Consider the following 10,383-nt stretch of genomic DNA (forward strand, 5'->3'; position numbering starts at 1 on the left):
CGCCAATTAGCACAAATGGTAAGTTCCGACAGTGCCTACAAGTGTGCCTACTGGCCGCTAAATGGCAATACCGGTTTCATATGTATACACCTGGTATATTCTCGGGAAGATTCATTTTTTGGCTTGGATAGTTCCAGATTTAAATAGAATCGTAATAGGATGTTTCTTGTATCTATTATTCTAAAATTATTTTTTCTGAAAAAAGATCTTCTCACTTCTCACTTCGCTTCACGAAGTCAGAAATGAATTTAATTATTTTCATTAATTCGAAGAGTTAACTTGATCTACAGTTTTGATTTCTATTTTCACAGACTGTAGAATGATATCTACGCTGTTCGATAGGAACAACCTCTGATGATAATACAGATTCCTTTAAAATTACTCTTATCATAAATGTGACACCTCGCTTGAGATACCGTATATTTCTGAAAACGAATTTTTCTTCGATCTCTCTAATAGCTTACTTGGAAAAGCACCCGACTGGCAATCGCAAGTTCTGTGGTTCGAGTCCCAGTGGAGCAAAGAGACAAGATCTTTTTTCAGAAAAATTAAATTAAAAAAGTTTTAAATTTATTTTCCGCCTAGCCAGAAATGACGTTAAGTATTGACTGTTATTCGAAGAGTTAACTTGATCGAAATTTTATATTTTTATTTTCGGGGATTGTGGAATAACATCTACACTGATCGATAGTACTACTTCTGATGATAAAACAGTCTCTTTTAAAATTAATCTATGATTCTTTTAAAACATCCGGGTATTAGTTTCTCAATGAGCCTACTAGTCAGTATTTTTATTGCTTTCGCAATAAAGAATTGTAAAAAATCGAGTAACTTGGTTGTATTTTAATATTTTTATTTGTAATAGCATGGAATATGGTACAAATAAATGACTTCCAATGGTCAGTCAGAAAAAAAAATCAGTTTAAGAAGATGTTCAGGTGTTTACTAGGGTCAATATCAATTGATGATATTGATTAAATATTCAAAATAGTGTTAATTACTGGTAAATGACCAGTAACCACATTGATTATTGCATAATCATTGTTAACAATCATTGTTCATATCATAATCATTTATATAAATCATTTATCTTATCATCATCATAGCATATTGACCAGTCAACAACACTGCTTTCATTATTTAATTACAATCATCAATAGATTGTCAACTACAATCGGAAATCTGATTACTTTAATCAGAAAAAATTGTACGGTCTTATTTAACCAGAATTCTGGTTGATTTAACCAGACATTTTTTGAGTGCATGGTCAAACTTAACTGGATGTTAGTTAACCCTCAAACGGTACACTCCAACCCAGAATACATAAACAGTACACTGATGCGAATTGATTTGTTTGCAATGTTAATATAAAATATTTAATATATTGAACATATAATAAACAACTAGCATATATCACACATATTTAATATATATTTAATATATTTCGGGATAATCCGCTGCAGTTTCGTTTACGTTAATCCCAACAAAATGAAAAATCTTCGGGTGCGAATTCGCACCAGTGTACGGTTTAAGGGTTAATTTTCATTAATTTAGACTAGTAGCTTCCGTTATCATAACGGAAAAAATTGGTGGAAATAAACAGAATGGTATCTTAATTTTTCATTTGGTGTCTTCAAATTCTTCTATAATATTGAACCAATCTCCACAAAAGATTCTAAAGATTGTTGATCGGATTTGTTTGTCGAATTTCATCTTTGCTGTTTCTATAAATTTTTGATGGAATTAAAAAACTCTATATTCAAAAACGCAAACCATAATAGACCCTCTGCCGACATTCATACAAAGATATATAAAAAATTCGATGAGAATTCGCTTACATTTCAAAGTGTACATTCAAATAAGTATTAAAGATGAAATTTACATTTTGAAAAATATCTAATGAAGTAGAAAATATAAAATGAATACAAATGGTATTTTATAGGAGTCTACTAATAATAAAAAAAACTCTTGGTTATTGTTAAAAAATACAAAAGAAAAAAAAACATATAACGCTACTTAAAAGAAATTTAATTTCGGCCTCATCCCTAATTCTTTAGTGTAGTAGGTTGATAAGTTTTATCTCAAAGCAGGCATTAACTCAGCGAAAGTGAATTACAGATATGAAAAATTTTATTCAGCAGCTTCTCTTAATTAAAGTAAGAGTTGCAGAGTCAGGGAACGCGATAAACTTGGTCTTTAGGGAAAAAGATATATATAAATGGTATAATAAATTTCACATAAAATTCCAAGATTAAAGGAATTTGAATAATTTTAAGTAATTTTCGGGGATTGTTCAGAAAATACTCATACCTATAAAAATCGGAAAGTTGAAAGAAAAATTCAGAAAGCAATTTTTAATGAAATTAAGAAAAAATGAATGTTTAAATTATGAGTATTTTTTGTCAACTTTGGCTCAGAGGTTATAAAATTTTCTCAATCGAGATTATTCTTATATCCTCTTGGTTTCACTATTTTCTTTTTAAACAAACTTTAACAGTAAAAATTTACTCACAAAATTCCCGAATTGTATCCAGAATAACACTGATCATTCGACTCACCTGAAAAGAAAAAAATTGAGAATTAAAATTAAAAATACATTTTGATGATATTTTTAGAAAGACGGAAGCATAAATTACAGAAGAATAAAACAAGATGGAATATGCAACCAAGAAACTATACACACAGCAAAAAATTGTTTTTATAGATATTTTGTTAAATATCCGCCAGAAATCTTTTAAATTCTCTCCAATCTTTGGAAATATCTTTTAATATTTCCAAATTTTTCCAAATTTTTCAAATATTTTGAAATCCCTTATTTTTTGTGAATAAATTCTTTGAAATTTCATTAAAATATTACAAGGTCACTTAAAATCTAATGAAGTTTGATACAATCATCAAAATTATTTAAAGTATTTAAAATCTTTGGAAATACTTTGAAATATTTAAAATCTCTCTAAGTCCTTTGAATATTTTGAAATCCCGAAATTTTGGCAGATAAAGTCTTTAAAATTTCATTATATTGTTTTTTTTTTATCCCTTAAAATCAATGTATGTATTTTTTGAAGGAACTTGTAGATTTGAAAAAAAAATCAAAATGAAACAGGTGCGTATTTGTTTTTCCTGTAAAATGAGCCAAACATGAAATTTTTGAATGAGCCGTTTTAAAGTTATGATATTTTTTGAAAAAAAAACAACATTTCTTTCATCGGAGAATATTACGGAATCTATGTTCAGAATTCGTCAGAGAATAAGAATCAATCATAATTTTTGAGTTTGAATAATTTTAAGCCACTCTTATGGGTCCCCAAAGAAAACTTCGTGAGCGATTTTGAATTTTATGTATAACAGCGGTTTTTTGACGCTTTTTAAAAGTTAAAAAAATCATTAATAATCGATCATTTAAGAACACCAAGCCTTTGTTAACTAGTATTCAATTGTTTAAACAATTTCAATTTGTTTAAATTTTTCAGTTAACTCGCGAAATGAACGTATTTTCTAGGCTATATGAGTTATTTAATCAATTATAACAATACAATAATTTGTTTAAATAATTTTACAATTATTTAAATAATATATATTGTTCCAGTATATATTTTACCTAAAAAAGGCAGGGGAAACATTTTATCTCATTAAATTTTTGACAAATTTTAATATTTTTAAGTACTAATTTGTTTATTATAAATACTCGTAGGTTTTTAAACAAATCTAAATTCTTTCAACAATTTTTGTCTACATATTTTATTTTTGCTATGTTTAGAAAGTTTGAAATATTTCCAATATTCATTCATCAATATTTATAATGAACAAATTAGTATTTAAAAATAGTAAAATTTAGTGAGGTAAAATGTTTCTCCTACTTTTTTTTGGTAAAATATATACCTGAACAAATACGTATTACTTAAATAATTGTAAAATTATTTAAACAATTTACCTTATTGTTATCGCTGATTAACTAACTCATAAAGTCTAGAAAATATGTTCATTTCGCGAGTCAACTTAATAAAATAAATATTTAAACAAAATTAATATTTTCTAAACAATTAAAAATTAGTTAACAAATAACTTGGCATTGTTGAATTGTCGATTAATGATTTTTTTTACTTTTAAAAGGCGTCAATGAACCGCAATATTACGTAGAATAGAATTCAAACTTGTCACTTATGGGTTTTTTCTTGGGGACCCATAAGAGTGGCTTAAAAGTATACAACCTCAAAATTTATGATTGTTTCTTATTCTCTGACGAATTCTGAACAATATTCTCAAACACGGAATTATTCGCAAAATATTATCGAATTTAAATATTAGATTTACAAAAAGTTGAATTTTTCCCATGTTAAATCAATGGTAAACTTCATGGTCTTCGCGCCTCGCCAAAATACGGGCCACCTATTGTGCTTCAAGTTCTGAACGTTCAAATGAACGATATTTGTTATTAATTGCTTTCTGAACTATAAAGAGTGTACAAATATTGATTTATGACATTGGCAACAATGTAATTATAAATGAAACTTATAAAGCATATTTTAATCTGTTAGTAGAAACAATATTTCTGGATAAAATAGAATTGGGAAAATATATTTCTCTCATTTGAACGTTCAGAACTTCAGGTGCATTAAATATTTAAAATCACATGAGATACCATAACATTTCATGAAATCTGTAGAAATCCCTTGAAATTTTTAGAATTCGGTTAAAAGTTCATTTCAATTTATTCTTTAAAATCATTTGCTATCCCTTAAAATTGATTAAATCCCTTAAATGTTGTGGAATCCCTATTATAATCCCATAAAATAGAATAAAATCCCATGAAACATCTAAAATTTGAAATCCCCTAAAATCCCACACAATTAGATAAAGCATTTTTAAATCTTATGAAATCTTTTAAATCTTTGAAAGCTTTTAAAATAACCTAAAAGCTTTGAAATCCTTTGAACTTTTTTTATAAATCCGTTTAAGTCTACTGAAATATATTTAAAAACACTTCAACCTTATTAAAATCCTTTGAAACCCTTAAAAAATCTCACCAAGTTTTTTAAATTCCCTGAAATCTATATTAATTCCTTATAATCTCATGGAATCTTTTAATTTCTCTTCAAATCCTATAAATCTCTTAAATGTTGTAAAATTCCTCGAAATCGTCGAAATCATCAAAAACAAAATAGATATTTTTGAATCGCTTAAAATTTTCTATAGACCTACTAAGTTCTTTGCAATCTCATTAAATTAATCGGAATATTTATAAACACATTATATTCTTTAAAATGATTTAAATGGTTAAGAATCCCATAAATCTTGTAAAATCCCGAGACAATTTTTTAAATTTCGTGCAGCATCTTGAAATAGTTAAAATCTTTTAAAATGCCTTCAAATAGATCTAGAAATCCCTTGTAGTCAGTTAAAATTTCATTCTATTTTATTTTTCTCTAAAATTCTCTGAAAATTCTCTGAAAATTCTTTGAAATTTGTGATATTTTAGTCACACCTACAACTCACTTGAAATCGCGTGAATTATGTTAAAATTTGTAATACAGCTTAAACTTTCTGTAAAACTTGAAATCCCTTTTGTATTTCCCTTAATTTTTCAATTATTGCAAATCTTGCTAAAAATAATATAACTTTGATTATAATCGGTAAAGCATAATAATATAAACGTTTTTTTATATGAGTTTTATTCAAATTTATTTCTTCTTTATCAGTCTTTCAAAATGCTTGAAAAGTTTCAAAATATGATTTTAAAATATTCAACAAACTAAATTTTGTTTAAAATTTTATGGAATCTTTTAAAATTTTTTATCATTTATTAAATTCTTTTGAAACTTCTAAACAATTTTTTACATTATTCGAGTTTTCTCTAAAACTTTTAATAAATACTAAAAAATGAAAATAAAGGGTTAGAAACTTCCGGATTATTTTCTGACAATTTTGGAAATCTTTTTAAATATACGCATAAAATTAATTGACAAAAAACAAAGAATAATTTCTTATTTTCCAATTTTAAAATAAATATCCGTAAAATACAAAATAAAAAACTCTAACTTTCATAAATTGTACAGATCGAAGGTTCCAAAAAATCCACGCTATCATTTTTAATACTCTGATTTGAAGCATGAATCAACTAGTTAAATTTTTTTTTATATTGTATAATTTTAAGCAATTTCAGTGAAAAGCATTAAAACTTGATAGATTACCATTTTTTTAATTAACACTTTTTAAACGAGAAATTAAATGCTTTTTATTTTAAATGGTCAAAAAGTAAGAACGGTTCAATTGTTATTTATACATCAAAATTTGTTTTGAAATCTTGTTAAATGTTTTTAAAGAAATTTTGTTTAAAAAGAAAAACGTTAATACTTTTTACAGGAATCTTAAGTATATTTTGTTACTATCTGAAGATCTTAAAAAATCATTTTAAACAGTCAAAATCTTATTTCAAGATTTTCAAAAATATATATTTTGTTAAAAAATGTTTGGAATCATTCTAAATTTTAAATTATTTCTAATCTTTCTAAAACTTCTAAATATCTTTTAACCTGTGATCGAGTTTTTTCTAAAATTATAATTTTTTTTATACTCCCACATTTTTTAAAATTTTAATTTGTTTTAAAGTATTTTCTAAAAAAAAAGTTTTAAAACAAAAATATAATTAAAAATTTCCCCAGAAATCTTAAGAAATTTTTTCATTATCTTCAAACTTCAAAAATCTTCCATCCTTAATCAATCCTGCAAAATAAAAAATATTCCCTAAAAGTTTCTAATTTTTGTTTAAAATTTTGGAAATCTTCCGAAATGTTCTTCAATATTCTCTTAAAATTAATTTTCTAAGATAAAAAACCATTTTTAATTTCTATAGGAATCTTAATGAATTTATCGTATATAATTTTATTTTTAATTAATCTTTTCAACTTTTTTATGAATTTTTTAATTCTTTCAAAACTTCTGAATATCGTTTAAAATGATTCGACTTTTTCCTACCATTTTTTAAAGAACCCGCAAAAAATTTTAAAATGCCCGAAAATCTTAATAATTATTATTTTTTACAATTTTAGAAATCTGTTTAAACCGTTTTAAAAAAACTTTTAGAACTAATGACGAGGTTTATACAAAATATTCCAATTTTTTACTCGGAAATAAAAATGTAAATTTTCAGTTCAAGAAAATAGTTTAATGTTTCAACAACTAGTTGAATATAAATATTTATGTGAAATTTCCACCAAGGAGAATAATCTTATAGCAAGTAAAAACATAAATAATATAGTTCAGTTTGAAGTTTAAAAATCAATTTTTCGAAAAAACGACTTTTCTACTAAAAATAATAAAATTTGCAACCAAATCAATTTTCAACTACAAAATTGAATTTTTATCTAAGAATATCAAGTTGTAATCAAAACACAACGAATTTTCTACAAACTAGTTACTTTTTTCTCGAAACAAATTAACTTTTAACTAAGAAAATTAATTTTCAATGAAGATTATTTTTCTACCAAAGAAAACTAATAAATTTTTGGTTAAAATAAATTAATTTGAAAATAAAAAAGAACGAATTTTTAACAAAATAGTAGAATTTTCCACTAAAAAGATTAATTTGAATCAAACAGAGGCTTTTATAACCAAAAAATATCACCGTTCTACTAAAAAAAATGAATTTTCGAAATAAAAAGAAGAATATTATACAAATAAAGTTGAATATTCAACCCAGAAGAATGCAATTTCGACTAAACTAGATGAGTGTTCAAATTAAATAGACAAATTAAAAAGAAAATAGTTCAATTTTTCTAAAAAAAAAAAAAAATCAGTTTGACTTTTTAACATCAAAGTATAAGTTTAAAAAAGAAGTAAATCTATAAATGTACTTGAATTTGTAACCTGAAGAGACCAAAAATGTTCATGTTTATCAAAGATTTTTTGTAATATTCTAATTTGAGTGTAATAAATTCCATGGGCTAAAGTGGAACCATAAGGGACAACAGCTTAATTTTATTGAGGGAATCCGGAAAATGAAATGAAAAATGAAATAAAAACAAGAAATCGAGGGGTAAAGCGCTGGATGCAATGGTTGGGGTAACCGAAACAGGTCAAAATGCGAGTTGGGCATCGCCGTCTAGCTCAACGTTAAGCTAGCAGATCCACACATAGAAAAAAATTAATTTCCTAAAATTTCTTTGCTCTATAATTTAGGGCTTATTTAACGCCCCATTGTCAAATTTAATGTTCCGCAATTTTTCGAAAAAATCTCCGGACATGCTAGCTTAACGTTGAGCTAGCAGGACTACACAGAGAAAAAAACGATTTACTGTGTACTATAATTTTGGGTACGTGAATTTCCTATTCGGTCGACTTATTAAAAATATTACGTAAAAGTATCGATTTACGCCTCTCCATTTAGAATCGTAAAATTTTTCGACCGCACCTTTCCAAGAAAAAAGCTTTCAGTTAAATCTATGGATGGCCCCTAATCTACCCGTGTGGAAATAACCCCATTTGACCCTATTACAAGTCGGTCACTAATCGGGGGATAGTCGGGTTATTAATTTTGACGAAGTACCCAGTCGAGGACTAATCGGGGACTAGTTGGGCTTTTTGTTGTCAACATTTCAGTTGGGGCCTGGTCAGTGGTTGGTCAAGGGCTAGTCGGGCCTTTTTGTTCACTAATGATTTTTTAAATTCTAAAACACTAAGAATATATTTAATAATAATTTTACACCCGTTTTTTGGAGAAAAGATTGATTAATGTTAAATTCATCGGAAATATATTTAATAAATAATTATTAAGTTAATAATTTTGTACGAAAATCAAATTTTTATAAAAATAACGATTAAAATCTTCAAAAAGACGTAATCTTATTTTTTTGTAATATTTTTTAGAAAATTGCGAATTTCTAGGAACATGGAATTTTAAGAAAATCCATATTGGATAAGATACATACAGATGTAGGTAAAAAGTCTGCCGAAAGTCATAAGACTCTAAATTTGTACAGAAGCTTATTTTTAAATTGATCTGAAAGGTTTGCCATATGTAAATAAAGTAGAATCCTTCATGTAGTTGTAATTGGAAAGAGAAAAAGTTTTTGTATAATCAGTGAAGAGCAGTATCCTAGTAGTAAACTATTAAGCACGGTACAGTTCAGATTTCGTTACTACCTTCATTTGAGTTTTGCGGTTCTGGACTAGTAGCTTTAAAGAAAATCCGCAAGGGCGCGACGTGCCGCCTCTCGCACAACAGAAATGACGCGTCGAGTATTTAAGACAGCAGTCCACACGTAACGAAGCATAATCATCTAGAGCAGAGACTGCCGTGACCAACATGGCGGTTCCTTCAGAGCAAAGCTCTTCCATTGCTGGCTTCCCGTTGAAGTTTTCTTTTAAAATTAATATTCCACAAATTTTGGGGATGTTTAGTTGCATAAATTTATGTATTTTTAAGCGTAGGATATTGTTCCCCATTAAAGCTTGGGTAAATTTGAGCACTTTTAAATATTTCAAAAAAGTTTATGGAGATTTCCGTAAATAATAAGTATTTTGATAAACTTTTAGGTGATGTTTCACAAATTTTGGGGAGTTTGGTTGATATTCCACGCGGATGTATTATCATATGACTACTACTAGTACCCGATCAGGACCCAACTAGGATAAGTCGGGTCACCTGACTAGCCCCCGACAAATCTACCGTGACGCTACTGGTCGTGGGCTAGTCAGATGACCCGACCAGCCCCCGACTTTAAGTGGGGTCGAATGGTCGGGAACCAGACTAGTTCCCCATTTGAATTTCTACACGGGTATTGATCGAGTGGCTCTTTCCTAACGAAATTGACCTCTTCTCTTTCAGATTTTTGGGATAAAAAGTAGGAATGAATTCCTGTGTGAAAATTGGTGTGAAGGGTATCATCATAACAACGCGATTTGTACGTATCGTGGTGTGAATATTGGCAGTACCGGAGACCGGTGACGTTGGCTACACACGAAGCGAGCAGAGGGAGGATCGGGTACCATCATGCTCCGCAAGGAAACAGCCAGAAGCCGGAAACGGGAAACGTGGTGGAAATTGAAAATGTGATGGACGACGGGGCACGGGGATAGGTGGAATGGCGGCTCCGGATATATATGTAGAGTGGAGATGGAACTCTGCGGAAATTACGAGACCTGCGTTCCTACTCCACGTCCTGGAATTAATGTATTCCTAGGTAAATGGTCCTTCGTAATCCAAATCCGACACCTCTGTCCAAATTACTTCAAATTACTCCAGTTGATCCACTCATTTCTAGAAAGTACGGAAAAAGGCTAAAAAAAAGATCCTTTTAAAATGTTTCTTTAATGGAAGAATGATTTTTCCAAATTTTAATTATTTTTCATAAAGCTGGGAAAGTCTGTGAGAATCATAAATTTAAT

This window comes from Belonocnema kinseyi, chromosome 10 (assembly GCF_010883055.1).
Source record: "Belonocnema kinseyi isolate 2016_QV_RU_SX_M_011 chromosome 10, B_treatae_v1, whole genome shotgun sequence".
Taxonomy (NCBI): domain Eukaryota; kingdom Metazoa; phylum Arthropoda; class Insecta; order Hymenoptera; family Cynipidae; genus Belonocnema; species Belonocnema kinseyi.